At 34.5% G+C, this 17,455-nt stretch overlaps 2 long non-coding RNA genes across 3 annotated transcripts; both read left to right on the top strand.

Moving 5' to 3' along the window:
- The first annotated feature begins 1,551 nt into the window (after window positions 1–1,551).
- Window positions 1,552–8,594, top strand: LOC128286861 (uncharacterized). Its single transcript, XR_008277514.1, has 2 exons — window positions 1,552–1,905; window positions 8,339–8,594. It is a non-coding gene; the product is annotated as an uncharacterized LOC128286861 (long non-coding RNA).
- LOC128286862 (uncharacterized) lies at window positions 1,930–4,108 on the top strand. Of its 2 annotated transcripts, none has more exons than XR_008277515.1 (3): window positions 1,930–2,853; window positions 2,955–3,253; window positions 3,359–4,108. It is a non-coding gene; the product is annotated as an uncharacterized LOC128286862 (long non-coding RNA). The 2 variants fall into 2 exon arrangements; XR_008277516.1 differs by having other exon boundaries at window positions 2,930–3,253.
- Window positions 8,595–17,455: the final 8,861 nt, after the last annotated feature.

The raw sequence follows: 17,455 nt of genomic DNA, 5'->3' as shown, positions 1-17,455 counted from the left end.
GAGTTTATTTAAACTAGATCGCATATCCACACAACATGAATTGCATATGTAGCTTATACTCGATCATGCTATTAATCACAAGTCTTAGAATAACTAAACAATTATAGATTCAAAATTCTAATTAACAAAGCAAATATTCAAAATTGTCAAATCTGAATCCTATATTCAATAAACTTTAATATTTGTAATTAAAATGGAAGATATGCAAACCAAAGAATAGGGAAAGAATAAAACAAATTAGATATTGCAAACTTGAAGAATCAAAATTTCAAAAACTTTAGACTAGAAAGATTTTAGCAGCTCATATTGAAAAGGAAATACAAAAATAAAATAACATTGAATGTGATCGGGTATAACTCTGATCCTAAAAATAAGAATTTGCATAAGGTGCAAAAGAGAAAATTGCCCTTAATGAATTAAAGCATATTTTTCAAGTTTATCAAATTCCTACTGCAAACTTCCAAGCAAATTTGGGCATTTTTTATTTTTTAGGCTTTGAATGTTGAAATAATCTAATTGGATATTTTAATTCTTTTAAAAAATATATTTTAGGTTCAAATCGAAATTTCTTAACTAAAGATATAATCAAAACAATGAAATAGGGTCAAGTTGATCTTTTAAGTAAGCCTAATTTATGAAACTTGTCAAAAATAATATAAACTTTTTTTACTCAAATTCTTCCGCTTAGCTTATGAAAAAAAAATCTAATTATAAGTCAATATAAAATAATTATGCACTTAAAATGCAAAATGATCACAAATGACTTGAATTTATGCACTTATTAATTTAATAAATCATCCACTTCATATCCAAGTTGATGTTTAATGCCACATCCAACTGCTAAACTAACAAAATAACCTGATTAGGAAAATAATTTATTTTGATGATTCAATTGAAATACTGAACTGTTTACAACTTTTTGGGTCATGATTGGCCTTTGGTGTAGATAGGCTATAGGCTTATCAAGAATGACCTGTAAGAGCACGAAAAACTAGGGAGGTGTTGATGCTTAACTTAGTGAGTACTTTTAGGATAAGACCTTGATAATATTAAAGAATAATGGTGGTAAAAGATGATCCCTGTTAACCGCTATACATTCCTCTATATAGTCGAGCCTCCTCTTCATTCCTTCTACTATTCGTGAGTATATTTTCTCCATGAGAGTGTATGGCTTCCTTCCAATTGACTAAGATGCGCTTGTCCCTCCTACATTAATTGGCTAGAGTGTCTTTATCTAGCAGAGTTATGCCCAAAGACCATGCAATTGTTATCTTGTTCTTTGTTTTATCCAGACGTGTGTTAGTTTCTAATGCTTATCTTAAAATTCCAAGCGTAGCATTACAATAAGTAGCTTTAGAGTTGGGTCCTTTGGGTCTCTTGTTCTTTCGTCTTCATGGCCTATTTCTTGAGCTGCGATGACATTTGTACCCCCAAGTCTGAAAAAGGTTACAAAGTGACTCGATGAAGACCTAATTAAATAAGTGGTATTTTTTTTTTGACAGAGAATAAGTGGTATTTAAATACGTGGTGTTTGGGACTATTTTTGGAGATACTTGAGAGATAGGGTTTTGGCACATGTCGTGGGAGCAAAAGATATGAAAGCCAATTTTGGCTTGATAGCTTCCCTTGAGGGATAGGGTTCTATTACGTGTCATGAGAGCAATAGAATGTGAGCCATTTTAGGCTTTATAGCTTTCACTAAGGGATAGGGCTCTACCACATGTCGTGGGAGTAATTATATGAAAATCATTTTTGGCTTGACAGGTTCCCCTAAGGGGTAGGGCTCTACCATATGTCATGGAAGAAAAACAACAATTTTGAATTGTGACATGAGAGCAAGACACTTTATCAATTGTGGTGTATGATCCGCCTTTTGTTATGGTGTTTTGAAAATCCTTTGAAAAGGTGAGTCCATTGATTACTTTTAAGGATTATGTTGTGGTGACAACTTTCTCTTTTTTATCTTTATTTATTTGCCTATGGATTTCATCTGCCCTTCATTCATTCTTCAACAATGTTCATAAGAATTATCGTGTAAACCTTAACCAACTTTTGGCTAATGCATGGGGTGTTTTGGTCGAGTTTTTCTTTCTATACTAGGAAAAAGGATTTACACCTTTTCTGAATCTATTTATTTGTAATCCAAAATAAATAAATAGTTGGTTTTATCTTACTAAGTGGAAGAAAGTGTATGAAGGGATGAAAGAAATTATAATTGCCGATAAGGATGGGTTTGTGGTTATTAAGAGAAAGAGAGAAGTTGATTGGGGCCCTAGGTATATAGATATGAACAAGTTTACTCCTGTTTTTGGTGAAGAGAATAAGGCTATGGAGATCTTTCTGCAATGAAGATTTCGTTTTAAGGAAATTTTGACAAGATAGAAGGTTTGAGAATATTTCCTAGGTTGGAAAACTGGTGTGGTTTCAAGGGGAATCCTAGTTCAACTTGGTGTGCCACCAGGGAAGAATGTGGTTTGCTCGTGTATATATTTTTGTTTGTGTTCTTAATTATACCATGTAGTGATCGTAATATGACATTGTTTGCTCAAGGAGAATAAGACGAGGGTCTATTTCCAATTTATGTTGTAAGGGTTTAGTATGTCTTTCGAGTCACTACATTTCCCTCACTTTTTCTATCACTTACGGCTATTGGTTGGAGTTTGCGACCATTTTTCAGCATAAGTGAAGGTTTTTTACTATTACCTCTTCTTCAAGGGATAATCCAAGTGGTAGATCTGATGAGGATGAGGTTCCATTGACGTTAGGAACCAATTAAGAAGCATGAGGCAGTCAAAAAAGGGAGAGCCACTAGTATCTCCAAATGCATATGGGATAAGCTAAGTTTTGACTAGTGTAAGGGTTTATGTAGTTAATTGTGGTTTTCCATTCATTTGTTTATTTATTTGTTTATTTATTTTTGCTTGTAAAGCATTATATAAAACATGTTCCAACAGGGAGAATGAGCAAACTAAGGGAAAAGGTGCAACAAAAGAGCGTTGAAAAAAGAAGAGAGATAACCATGGTGAAGCTTGCACCAATTCCATCTGCAACAAGAGAAATATTGTTTTTAAGACACTTGTTAGTTTAGATGAGGATAAGGGGAAGTCTGTTGTAGATCAGACTGTCGGTGAAGTTGTTATCAATGAGAAAACCGATTGTGATTGGTTAACAAGTGTCTAGACTAGGGTTGGATCCATGGGTGCAAATTGGTGCTCTCAACCTGCTTAACTTCGTAGCAATCACTGTGGAAGAGGTATGGCATATTTCAAAAAGAGTTAATCTCTAGTATTGCTACTTCGGCATTTTGTTTATATCCATATAATCAAATAGGTGATCTAAGCGCCATTGATGCTATTAGGAAGGAGGTGACGTCACGCCAAAGTGCAACAGAAATAGAAAACAATTTCTTGAAAAAGAATGAAGCAGAAAAGGTCTTGTTGAAGTCACAAGAGCTAAATTTGAAGGTGGCACAGAGAGACTTGAGTAAATAACTGCAACCGAACATGAGTTGAAGGCAGAGCTTACTAAGGTGCACTAGTTCACCAATTTGGTAGCAACTCAGCATGCTACTGGCATAGAGAAACTTCACATAGAGGCTAAGCCAACAAAGAAGAAAATTTGAAACCTTTATAGGTAATTGCAAGAAGAGAGAACCGGGAATGAGGAGGTTATGTTAGTTGCCAAAGTATATCATGAGGCCACTTCAATGGAGGTGCAATTTTTATATTGACCTTTGGACTGGTCGAATGTGTTTTTGTTTAAAGACCTCAAATTAATTTTCATGGACTACAATGCTGTCAACCCTTTTGAGGAGGAACTTGAGGAAATATGGCCCAGGTTGCTAGAGATTTTCCCAAGGTTGATGGTGTCAATATTGTTTCTAAGTCTTCTATTAATGTTGCTACCATCGTTTGATCCAAGCTCCATGTTAAACGATACAATTGCTAATTATTCATCGCCTTCAAAGGGTTGAAAGTTTTGTTTTTTTGTTGAATTTGTTGGCATGTTTTCCATTTGGATGTTGGAGAGACTAAATACCCTAAATGTTTGAACTCCATTATTGGGTTAAGGGAGCCCCATATATATATAAATGCATTATCCTATATTATTTTTGTTGCATAATATGTCGTGCTCGCTTTCTGTTTCTTTGTATGCCAACGATATTTGCTTCGTGCGAGTATAGAGTACATAACCATAAAGAGAATGCCTTTAGGTGTACTATTTCTTTATATTAATAGCATTCTAGGAGTTGCTGACAAGTTTATTTTTCATTGTTTACATGTTTATTTTTCATTGCAATTACCTTGTAGGCACTATGACTTAAGACACAAAACACTTTGTGAGGTCATTCCTACGTAAGTGATAATATTTTTCTTTAAGAAGGTGGCCTACTTACTTCACAACACCTTAGCACTAGAACTTCTATTTGAAATTGCTTGTATTTGACCGTTGTATTTTACCATCTAGCCACTTGTTTTGCTCAAACCAATTTTTTGACTTTTTCAATTAGTCTAAGTCAACCCATAGGTTCTTGTCATTGAATTGAGTGTTAGGGTATTTAGTCAATACAATATAGATGCCTATTTCAAGAGAGATAATTGCTTCAGTGCCATTGGGAAATTGGAATGGAGTGTGCCATGTTGCTTGCAAGGTTGTTCTTATAACGCATAAGATTCAAAGGACTTCTTCTACCCAAGTTCCTTTAACTTCATAAAGCTTGTTCATTCAAAAAGTCAAGATGTTTTTGTTGATGTTTTATCATTTTTTTAAAGAGTGAACCATTAAGTCACATGTACGTTATATTAATATGCTAACAGAATACTTTGACTTTTGAGAATTAAGTGTCATTATCTGATACAAGTGAAGTTTTCAAAATCGATTAGGTGGTTGAATCAATTAGGCCATCGATTTGCTGGTTTAAATAATCCATATGGTTTAATTAAATAATTCATAAAAACAAAAAATATTTAAAAAAATTTAAAAATCAGTTTAACTACTAGTTCGATCAAGTTTTTGGCCTAGTTCATCATGTCCATAGCGGTTCGCAAGTCAACTGGTTTGATTCCTTTCTCTGAATCGATACTCCGATCGAATCCTAGTCCAAACGGTCCTACTGACTGGTCTAGTTCAGTGTCACAAAATATCCAAATGATGTGCAAGAGTACATAGTCGTCAACAAGTAATAAAATAGTAAATAAAAAAGTATCATCTCCACAATGACTGTATAGGCAAATATTGTGAAAATAAAAACTTAGCAAATTGGTGATGGACAATAATTGAGAGTAGATTGTATTAACTAATTAACTAAACTAAAATTAACTAAGTATGCAAAAACTAATAGAAATGTAAACACATAATCAAAAGCAGCAATTCACAAGATTTAATTTCAATGACATGAAAGAGTTAGATTAATTGCCTTTTTTAACTTAGAATTATTAAAATAATGTTAACGATGTTACGTATAAACCATGACAATTTAGCTATTTATTAAATCAAGAAGTTATACTTATTTAGTTATTAAGTTATTCTAGCATATTTTATGTTTAATCAACTTGACAATCTCAATAGTAGACATCATATTATATGAAGTAACAATGATATATCTATCTTGAAACAATTTAATTACTTTAATCTAAGGTTATGAAAGTAATAAATTTCTTTTAGTATTATTACTATTTTGACCTAATTTATCATAAAAGGACCAAACATGCATCATTCAAATATTTTGTCAAGTAATTACAATCTTGTTAGAATTAAATAATTAATTCAATTGATTCCCTACATTCATAATACATGACTAGCATGTTCATGTTCCTATTTGAATGCATAAACAACCAAAGCACAACATCATTAACATAATAATAACAATTTAACTAAAAGAACGCAATCAAACTAACAACAAAAAAATTAAACCATTTTAATTAAACTGAAAACAAAAAAAAATATTTAGCAATCATGTTCATCAATTCAGAACAAAATAAAAAGTTTAAAAAGGAAAGAAACTAGAAGACAAATCTGGTGTTTTTTCGTAGCTCAGCTTGTGTTCCTTTTCCTCATTCCTTCTTCTTTGCTCCTTCGCACAATTACCTTCAAGAATGTGAAATTTTACTATAAAAAAGAACTTCTGAAATGTTCCTCTCAAACTTGTGTTGCTCTCTTGAATGGGAAGTGAAAGAATGGAGAATAAAAAAAGAGATGGTGAATGAGGGATGAGTGAAATGAATGAATAGTTAGCCCCTATTTATACATGTAGAGACAGTCTATTTTTAGCAAATTACAGCCTTGATTCTCTCTTCTTATCTGGTCAGCTCTTGCTTTAAGGAAAGTGAGTGGATTGCTTTGAATTTCATGCTTGATTCATGAAAGAGAAAGATTGAAAAGAGGAGGGGAGTTGGACGATCACATGTGGGAATTTTGTGGCTGATTTTTAATGTTTTACCAAGTTTGCTAATTTGGGTACCTTTATGGACGGTTGGGCCTTCTTCTCCTTAGTGGATGGTTAGGGCTCCTATCTCCTTAGCAAGCTGTTCATTTTGCTGACCCAATCGTTAAGTTAGGTTAAGAGAAATTCCAAAGTCCAATAGGCCTTTAATTGGGCGTCTAAAGATGACCATACATCAATCCTCTTCTACATGGCTTATGTTGTAGAAATACTACAGCATTGACTATCAAAAGGTGAACTTTAAGACTGTCTTTTCCTCCAGTGCATCAGCTGACACAAAAACTGCAAAAATTATGTGTTTTAGTGTATAAAATGATCAAATTAGCAAACTTATATTAGTATAATTTACTAGGACAAAATTACAATAAAAACTTCAAAAGTTTTTATCAAACGCTCAAAATCTGCATGAATTACTAGATTACAAGTGTTGAAAATAACTTTGTTTTCTAGAGTTATCACCCAATTTAAACAACCATGACTACAAGTATATGTGGGATGATATATAAAAATAGGATTAACTTTCATAGAAAATTTTCTTTGACCTGTGCCCTAAGTAAAAGTTCTTAATATATTGATCCTCTATATCATGAAGGGCCAAGGTCTACATATAGCCACTCAAAGCTTATTTGGCTATCTTCAGAACTTGGAAAATTTTTTAGAGCAATCACACTTCCATTGAGGTGGAGGACATGGATGAAGACTGAGAAGCCAAGTGAACCAAGGTTGACAAAACTAAACACAACATGAATGGTTATGTTAGGGCTAATAGTTGTAACATCAGGTTGAGAGATTATTGTGGTTGGTGTGGTGTCATTAGGTTTTGTAGAATCAACGTTACCGATAGTGATCATAGTGGTTGTATAACACCCTAAACCCAACCGAGTAGGTTCAACCCAAATCCGATGTGTCACATTATCCACCAAAGTGACTTTTTATTCACTTCCAACCTAACCTCCAACACACCACTTACTTACGACAATAATGTGTTAAATTAAAACATTGCAGGGAATTATTTTCATACACAAAATGTAAACATACAAGCTTACAAAACATCAAAGGAAAGGTTCGTGTGTCAAACAATAGTAAGACTTAAGAGTTCACATACATCAAATAACATAAGATCACTTAGCAACGCTCAATATGAATTCGCAACACACAAAGTATGAGTTCACACAACAACATAGTGTAACACCCAATTTTGGGCGGGTTCTGAATTTGGAAAGTAAACCGAAAGTAACCTGAGTGGTGTAGTGTTATTCACCCAATTATTTTTCTAGAATATAGATTGAGCGCATAATAGGGGTCAGATTGCCAAGCAAGAATTATTCTCAGAATGTATTAAGTTATAAAAAAGAAGAGATCTGGTAAGAGTGTTGGGGATTATTGCCAAAGGTATTGTACGCCCATTTTATTGAGTTGTTGTGTTGGTTACATTCTAACGAGGTAGTAAGAAAGAAAAAAAAAGGACAAATCAGGAACATAAAAAAGTAGTGAATTTCTATTTACATTTATAAACCGTTTATAAATGTAGCTTTAAAAGTGTGTGACTTGTGGTAGGTTCCAATAAGAGCTTGGTTTTTATATATAGGCATTTAGATCTAAAAGAGGTAGTCCTTCTTGAATAAGTATTTCTTTCTAGATCTAAATAAACGCAACGTATTCCTTTCTCTTTCTTGAGCTAAAGTTGAAGATTTATATTTTTACCAATGATTAAACCACGTTAAGGTAAGATTTAAGACTTTGTATATTGTACTGTGAAGAGTAAATCTATTAGACTTGGTAGATTAGTGAAATAAAAGATAAAAGGACACTGTTTGGGGATTTCTAGTGTTAAAAAAGACGAGAAGAGGGGGTATATAAATAGATCTTGACGAGCCTCTTTTTTTTTTGTAACAGTAATTGCTGTTGATTGCACAATTGAAGTCTGGATATGGAGCTTTAAACTACAATAGGAGAGAATCATGTAAGTCTCTATGCTTACTCTTGTTTGTATGATTATGGTACTTGTAGATCTGTAAGAGAGTGGTTGAAAGATGATGTTGTGATCTTTGAGGTACAATATGCTATGTATGTGACCTTTTGTATGGTTATTGAAGTGTGTTTATGACCGTGCTGATGTTTGTTGAGAATGATAAGCATACTTGTTATAGAACTGTTGAGTTAAAGTAAGTTTCTGTGAATTATGGTTGCATCTGGATGTCTAAATTACGTATATACGTCTCAGTTGTATACTACTTGAAATGTTCCGATGAGAGTTGGTCTAAGTGTGACAAGTTTGTGTCTATCTCTATAGAGTCATCTAAAGGGGTCCGCCAGGACTAAAAACACAATCTCCGATGTGAATCTATGAAATAGAGTCCATGGACATGGCACCATATTGTGTAAGACCATAGCTACGCTATGGCATCATATAGAAAGAAACTAAAAGAAGGTGATTACCCAAAAGAGGGTTCTCTATGTGACCCAGGACAATGAAGGGAAAACCTTACAAAATATGAGTCTAGGCAAATCTCTATCGTGAACACGCTAGAAAAAGGAAGCCTTTGTGGCAGTCTATGATAAGGAAGCCTTTGTGGAAATCTATGATAAGGAAGCTTTTGTGGCGATCTACAAAAATGAAGCCTTTATGGCAATCTACGAAGAGAATGTAACATTCCGCCTAACGAAGCCTTAGTGCTTGGGTGTTGTTTTAGAAAGTAAGAATTCATAATAGGTTTTGAGTAAGTACGGTGTTGGATTTTGACCACCTCCAGATGTACCAACGTCTAGAGTAGAAATCTACACAAAATATATGAAATAGCAGTATTGTAACACCCCTATCCCGTAACCGTCGTGGGAATAGGTAAGGGGCATTACCGGACTTGTAACTCATGTCAGAACAGTAAAATTTTGAACTTTTTCTTGAAATAAAGATCGTTCGTTTAAATAAGTACTAAGCACAACCAGAGGTAAAATTTAAACTTCACTAAGTAAACATTCAAAAGATGCCATTTTCGCATGGCTTATATACATTTACCAAAAATATTCTTCCGCCACTAGTCTATTCTATACATGCCATAAAATAATTCTAAACATAACAAAGAACAAGCGGTGGATAGTGATAGTGTGACTAGTTGTTGACGATCCCTAGCACGTAGCTTCGCAATGAGATCTATAAAACAGAGGAAACAGAGTAAATGGAGTAAGCATTACAATGCTTAGTAAGTTTTAAGCAGTTTCAACAGATAACAATCAAATTATAACATAGTTGTTCATATTTTTATTTCACTCTTCCTTCGGGCATACCATCCCTTTACCGAATATGCACATCTCATCATATGCAATAGGCAGATAAACTTTCACATAAAAGTGAGCTCATGTGACATAGATATATCGTATGATTTCACATAATCTCTCACACTGATCCGATGTCACGTAATCATAGGAATAGTCTCATAGGTTGCTCTCGTATGCATCACATAACTACCTTATGATTTAGTTCAAATCAAACTCACATATAAACTTGGAGTACATACCTGTTTAACCTTTCGCATTGAATATATTTATAAGCAATTCTTATTACGAAGTCTTATAGCTTTAACCTGTACTCGGATTATTGGCGAGACCTTTAGCTCGGACGAAATCTCCACACGAAGTTATCGGGTCTTACCCGGACAAAATCTCCACACGTAGTCATCGGGTCTTACCCAGACAAAATCTCCACACGTAGTCATCGGGTCTTACCCGGACATACTCTCCACACGTAGTCATCGGGTCTCACCCGAAATATATTTCCAAGTCTCATGTACATTTAATCACATGTTACAACATTCACATCGACTGTCATATTTGTAATTCATTTGCCTCATCAAATATCTAATAATACACACCTTTCACATTTGGTCGTTCGGCCACAATATACGCACATCGCCTACATATTTCACACTAGCCATTCGGCTTTACCACATATATGCATGTTCATATTCACCACATTGGCCATTTGGCCTTATCACACATATGCATGCTCACATTCATCACATTGGCCATTCGGCCTTATCACATATATACATGTTCATATTCACCCCATTGGCTATTCGGCCTTATCACACATATGCATGCTCACATTCATCACATTGGCCATTCGGCCTTATCACATATATACATGTTCATATTCACCCCATTGGCCATTCAGCCTTATCACACATATGCATGCTCACATTCATCACATTGGCCATTCGGCCTTATCACATATATGCATGTTCACATTCATCACATAGGCCATTCGGCCTTATCACATATATACACATTCACATTCATCACATAAAATCCTAAATCAAAATATAAATTTTCATGTATTCACATCACAATTATCCAAATATACTTCACATACCACATATACTATCATGTATACACTTTGTCTTGGCCGAATCTACACCAATCATTTTCCAATGAATAATTCAATTTCACGTCATACTATTATTTCATATTCAAATACTCATAAACTTGCAATTTCACAAATTTCAATATCGAAGATCCGTCTAGCACTCATATATCATTTTACAATATCACGATTTAGAATTCACGTATGGGTTTAATCAATAGCTTATGAGCAACTAAAACAAGTTTTGTCAAGGTTTACAACATAATCTCAAATTCAGCACAAGCTGTTTTTCCTAAGCAATAGTCACTAAATTATTTATAACTGGAGATACAAAACTCCAAATCAATTTCCGTTAATTTTCTCTGAATATAGACTCATATATCTTCCATACATAAAATTTTCAGAATTTTTGGTTTGGCCATTCAATACCAGATTTTTCTTAAAGTTTCCCCTGTTTCACTGTTTGACTAATCTGACCACTCTTCACTACGAATAAAATTTCTCATTTTACAGAATTCAAAATGTGTTGTATTTGATTTCATTTGAAACTAGACTCATTAAGGAGTCTAAGCATATAAATTTTATCTTATAACCATTTTTGTACAAATTATAATGATTTTCTAAAAACAGAACAGGGGATTTCAGAGTCATTCTGACACCGTCTTACACAACTTTAAATATCTCTTTATAGGAAATTTCTTTGCTCACACAGTCTCTTTTATAAGAAACTAGACTAATTAAGCTTTGATTACATATTTTATTCAGCCAATAATTCCACACCAACAATTTATGGTGATTTTCTAAAATCACATTACTACTGCTGCCTAAGCAAATTATTACAATTTGCTCTTAAATTTCTAAGTCCAAACACTTATGAACTTACCATTTGATTTTAAAACATATCATGGCCCCATCATATCTTATTAAATCAACTCATTATGTCCTATTATGATTGAATTTACTCAACGTTTAATCACTTAAAACTTACCTCGGAAGTGGTCGACGATTAGATGTCCACGGCTATTCGTTTACTTTCTCTTTTCCCCTATCCGACTTTGATCCTCTTTGCTCTTAAGCTTAAGTAAAACAATAGATTTGCTTAAGTACTTAACTAATATTATTCACTTAACAATCACATTTGGCAATCACATATCATTTAATCTTTGATTAACCAATTTAACACATACCAAAATCCAATCATACATCTAACCTTTATCTCAATACCAAACCGAGTTATAAGATCATACATTATACTAAGCATACCATTAAACATACCTATTCAATTTAGCTAATTTCATAGCCGATTAATCACCTTACCCCACATTACTCAATGCCGAATATTAACCCAACATCACAAGCATAATCACCATGAAACTTACCTTAATACACATTTTATCCCATTGCCGAATACATATATATATATATATATCATCAAACAAATATTTATTCACATAACAACAATTCATTCACATCTCTATAACTAAATTCATATTCGGCAATGGCCTCCAATTGTAACACCCCGTACCCGAGTCCGTTACCGGAGTCGAACACAAGGTGCACACAGACTTAACTTAATTATTTTCACAGTCCATTTAAAAAAATTTCCAGACAAGCTGGTTACTGCGTCACTGTCGCCTTAAAAATCATATCTTGAGTTTCAAAGCTCGAAAATCAGTTTCGTAATTTTTCCTGAAACTAGACTCATATGTCCATCTACATATTTTTTCCTAGAATTTTTGGTCAGGCCAATTAGTACAGTTTATTAGTTAAAGTCTCCCCTGTTACAGGGATCTACTACACTGACCTTTGCGCATTACGACTTAGATATCTCCCTGTACATGGATTCAATACTGATGCCGTTTGTTTCTATAGAAACTAGACTCAAAGAGGAATCTATACATATATGGTATGACTCCTAATTATCTCTGGTTAATTTATAATGAATTTCCAAAGTCGGAACAGGGATTCCAGAAACCGTTCTGGCCCTGTTTCACGAAAACCTAAATATCTCTTAACATATAACTCATATGACCGTTTCGTTTCTTCCATATGAAAGTAGATTCATCAAGGTTCATTTAAATAATTTATTCACTATTTAATTCCATCCCTACTATTTTTGTGATTTTTCACATCCACATCACTGCTGCTGTCAGCATCTGCCTTTGAGGTAGACTTTACCTATTTCATAATTTCCATGATTCAATTAGCCCTTTTTGCATACATGGCACAAAGTATGATCATAATTAACCATTCCAATGGCTAATCGTTTCCAAACATTTCCATACCTCTTAATGATCAACATACAAAACGATTATGGTACTATGCTAAAACGTATATAAGCCATTTTCGCATGGCTATCCAAATTTACACAAAATCCATGGGTACATGACCAACAACAAAAGGGTAGTCCTATACATGCCATTTCAAAGTTCAACCAAAATTGTACCAAAGGGGGGCTTTGATAGTGTGGGAGACTTTGACTTCCAAAATCCCGAGTCCGATAGTGACGAGCCAAAATCTATAAAACAGAGAACAAAGAAACGGAGTAAGCAATTTATACTTAGTAAGTTTTGAGCAAGGATTCCAGACAACAAAAGCATAGCATTCATATAGCTAAACAGATAATTTCATATGCACACATTCTCAATATCATACTTACTTCACATTACCAACCCTTATGTTCATACACAAAAGATCAACTTAGCTAAAGGCGGTAGCTCGTTTATCAACCGAGCGAATACTTATTTGTAAGGGCTCAACTAATTCAAAGCACATACGAACATACCTCATTGCTGGAATTTTTGCAAGCGTATTAACTGAAATTTTTACAGCAAGATTGCTCATTCCCGAATCACGTACCTTCGGAATTTAACCGGATATAGCGACTCGCTCGACTGTCTTCGGGACATAGTCCGGTTATAGTGATTCGCACAATTGCCTTCGGGAATTAGCCCGGATTTAGTAACTCCCACAAATGCCTTCGGGACTTAACTCGGTTTTGGTAACTCGCACAAATGCCTTCGGGACTTAACCCGGTATTGGTAACTCGCACAAATGCCTTCGGGAATTGACCCGGATTTAGTCACTTAGCACAAAAGCCTTCGGGACTTAGCCTGGATACCATTCGAATAACCAAGCACATATATCAACAAATCATAACACATCCTTATTACATTCTCATTACCAAAGCTCAAACACAAGACACTTATCATATTTACAATTTCGGCTCAATAGCCACATACAAGGGCATGATTTTGATTTGTTTATTACATAATCTAATTAGATCATAATCTAAGTTCCATTACTCGAAAACTTACCTCGGATGTTGTCGAATGATTTCGATGGCTATTCGACCACTTTTTCCTTCCCTTTATCGGATTTAAATCCCCTTTGCTCTTGAGCTTAATTAAATAAATAAATCGATTTAATCATTTGAGCATCGAAAAGAGGAACACAAGGCACTTAGCCCACATTTATACATTAGACATTAAAGTCACATACATGTGAAATCATGCATCAACTCAAGATATTAACCCACACTCCCTTTTTAGCCGATTTTCCTAACCAAGATAAAGGCATCAATATGCTTGCCTCTAACCGAATGCATGCACACCAATCCATCTCATGTGGCCGAATATGCATGTTGATGTTGAGGCCAATTACATATTTAATACCACACATAAATGGCATACATTTTACTAACTAATGCATTACATATTGTAGCTCAATACGCATCTATCATTTACTTCATAACCGAAACATCATCATAAGTAAATATATACCTTGAGATAGTATATATGTCATACCAATACATCATGTGCAAACATATATACATATAGGTGCAAGGACCGAATCTCAAGTTGATTATAACTAAACATGAACATAACTCCAAAACACAAATCTTACCTACCATGCAATAAGCATAAATCATACTTATGGGTATACCATGGCCGAATACATCACAACACCATACCATTTCAATTTTGGTCATGGTTAAACAAAGAACTTAATGTCTCACTCAAAAAAAATGCTAAAAAGAAAATCCAAGAGTCCTCAATCCACCATCACATGTATCATTATCAAGTTCATATTTAGCATGCAATGGCATTAACACAAAATCCACCTTGGCCGAATATCATCCCCATGACATAGCAAAGATTTGAACCATGGGCTAATTAGAACTCAAGCTAGCAATTAAAATCATGCATGAATCTCATGGCACAACCTCGAACATACCTTAATCTAGACACAAGTATGGCCAAACCTCCTCCTAATCCTCTTCCAAACCAAGCATGAAGCAAGAACTCCTTCCTTCTTCCTTAGAATTTTCGGCTCAAAGAAATGAAAAAGGATGAACAACAATTTTTTTTTTCTCTTTTTTCTTCAACTCACGGCAAAATGGGGGGTAACACTCACACATCCTTTCTTTTTTTTTTTCTTTTCCATTTCTTTATTACCCATACTCATTAATTTATTTTTTTCCTCCCATGATGCACCAACATAACATGTCTATGACATGTTTTGCCCATAATCCTTTGTCATGGCCGGCCACTACCAATTAGGGGGGGAAATTTGACATGCAAGTCCCCCCTTTTGATTACATGCACTATTAGGTCCTTATAGATTAGCCTATCACATTTCAAAATTGTCACACAAGTCCTACTAACTGAATTCACATGCAATCGACTAAATCGAAGCTTGAAATTTTCACACATTCATAATTACATATTCTAGACAATAAATATTACGTTCAAACATTTCGGTGACTCGGTTTAGCGGTCCCGAAACCACTTCCTGACTAGGGTCAATTTTGGGCTGTCACATCCAATATAGTGACCGATTCTTCTCAACTAGCACCAAAGAGGACTTAACAACGAGGACTTTACATTCCCTTTCAAATTTTAAAATCTCAGGGTTTACCATCACAAGAAGATACATCCTTCATTCAATCACACTCACCAACTATTATGTAATTACTCAAAAATGCAACCAAAAAAGGGGTTGCCCTAACATAAATCACACACCACACCATCAATTGAAGGTTAATTCATGGTAACATTAGTATTGAAAGGTTGCGTTGTGGGCAGCCTAAGAGGACTCGCAACACTTGGCTTAATTGCTGTAACATATCACATTCGGAAGCTGATTCGGACAGCATCAATAATACAATATTTAGACAACATAAATAGGGCAGCAATTAACAATACCAACAAGGTAAAATTTGGACAGCAATTTGACAGTTTCAACAATTATCAAACACAAGAAAATAAAAGTTCAAGGAAAACTCACCAAGGTTCCCAACACCGATTCTACCTATTCAATTTTCTCCTCCCCTATTCCGCTACAGCCTTCTCCCACCTTTTTAGCCTTCTACTTGAAAATTTCAACTTATAAGCAAACAAATTTCATGGTTTTCCACTACATGCAGCCGGCCTCTCCTCTCTAGCTTCATTTGAAAGAGACAAGGAAGCAAGATAGAAAAATAAAAGTTGAAGTCTTTCTTTCTTCCATTCACGGCAATGGAGGGGGGGCAACCACACACATTTTTTTTTGTCATCATTTACCTTCCCATTATTATTTTATCCTTTCTCACATAAACCATTAGCACAACATGTTTTATGACATGTTTTGCCCATCACCCTTGTCATGGCGGCCACTAGTAATTAAATGGGGAAATTGACATGCAAGTCCACCCTTTGATTACATGCACTAATAGATCCTTATAGATTAACCTATCACATTTCAAAAGTGTCACACATAAGTCCTATTGACTAAATTCACATGCAATTTACTAAATCGAAGCTTAAAACTTTCACACATTCATAATCATATATTTTAGACAATAAATATCATATTCAAATAATTTGGTGACTCGGTTTAGCGGTCCCAAAACCGCTTTCTGACTAGGGTCACTTTAGGGGTGTCACAAGTATCCGTAAGTACACGGGTCAGGTTGTAATATAATTACAACGGAGTAGAGGAGTACTCTGAGGATCATACCCAATGGAGGCGAGCATTAAATTAATTCTGACCTAAGCATCAATAGATCTAATTGGTACTTTAGATGAATTATATTATGATCAAATAAAAAGAAATGTTTTTAGGATTCTTAATAATAACAAATATAAACTAAAAAGAAATAAAGAAATAATGAGAAATCGAATAGTAAATTTATCCAATCTGAGTAGGAGTGATTAGCTTGCTTCAGTAATCCTAATCAATTATAGCTTCAAGTTTTCTTGTTTAATCAACTAGTTGAAATCCTAGAAGGATTTTCTGATCTTCCATTAGAATAACGAGTCGACAAGAACTACCTATCTCTCGACCTCACAGTCTAAATCAATTTAGGGTTAATGTAACACCTCTAACCCGTATTCGTTGTCAGAATAAGGTTTCAGAGCATTACTAGAACTTTCAGAAACATTTACAGATAAATCATGCAAGTTACTATTCAAATTCCAAAATCATTTGTAATGTCCCTTAAATGGACCCTTGAGGTCCAATACGAGCATTAGAATCGAGTCAGGACTTAATCGGGACCTCTAAGAAATTTTCATGAAATTACAAAAATTTTCCAAGCTGCAGGGCTCACACTCCCGTGTGGTCTAGGGACATGCCCGTGTGGTCTAGGGACATGCCCGTGTGGTCAGGCA

The sequence above is a fragment of the Gossypium arboreum genome, chromosome 13, assembly GCF_025698485.1.
Source record: "Gossypium arboreum isolate Shixiya-1 chromosome 13, ASM2569848v2, whole genome shotgun sequence".
NCBI lineage: Eukaryota > Viridiplantae > Streptophyta > Magnoliopsida > Malvales > Malvaceae > Gossypium > Gossypium arboreum.
This window is presented reverse-complemented; position numbering and strand designations above follow the sequence as displayed.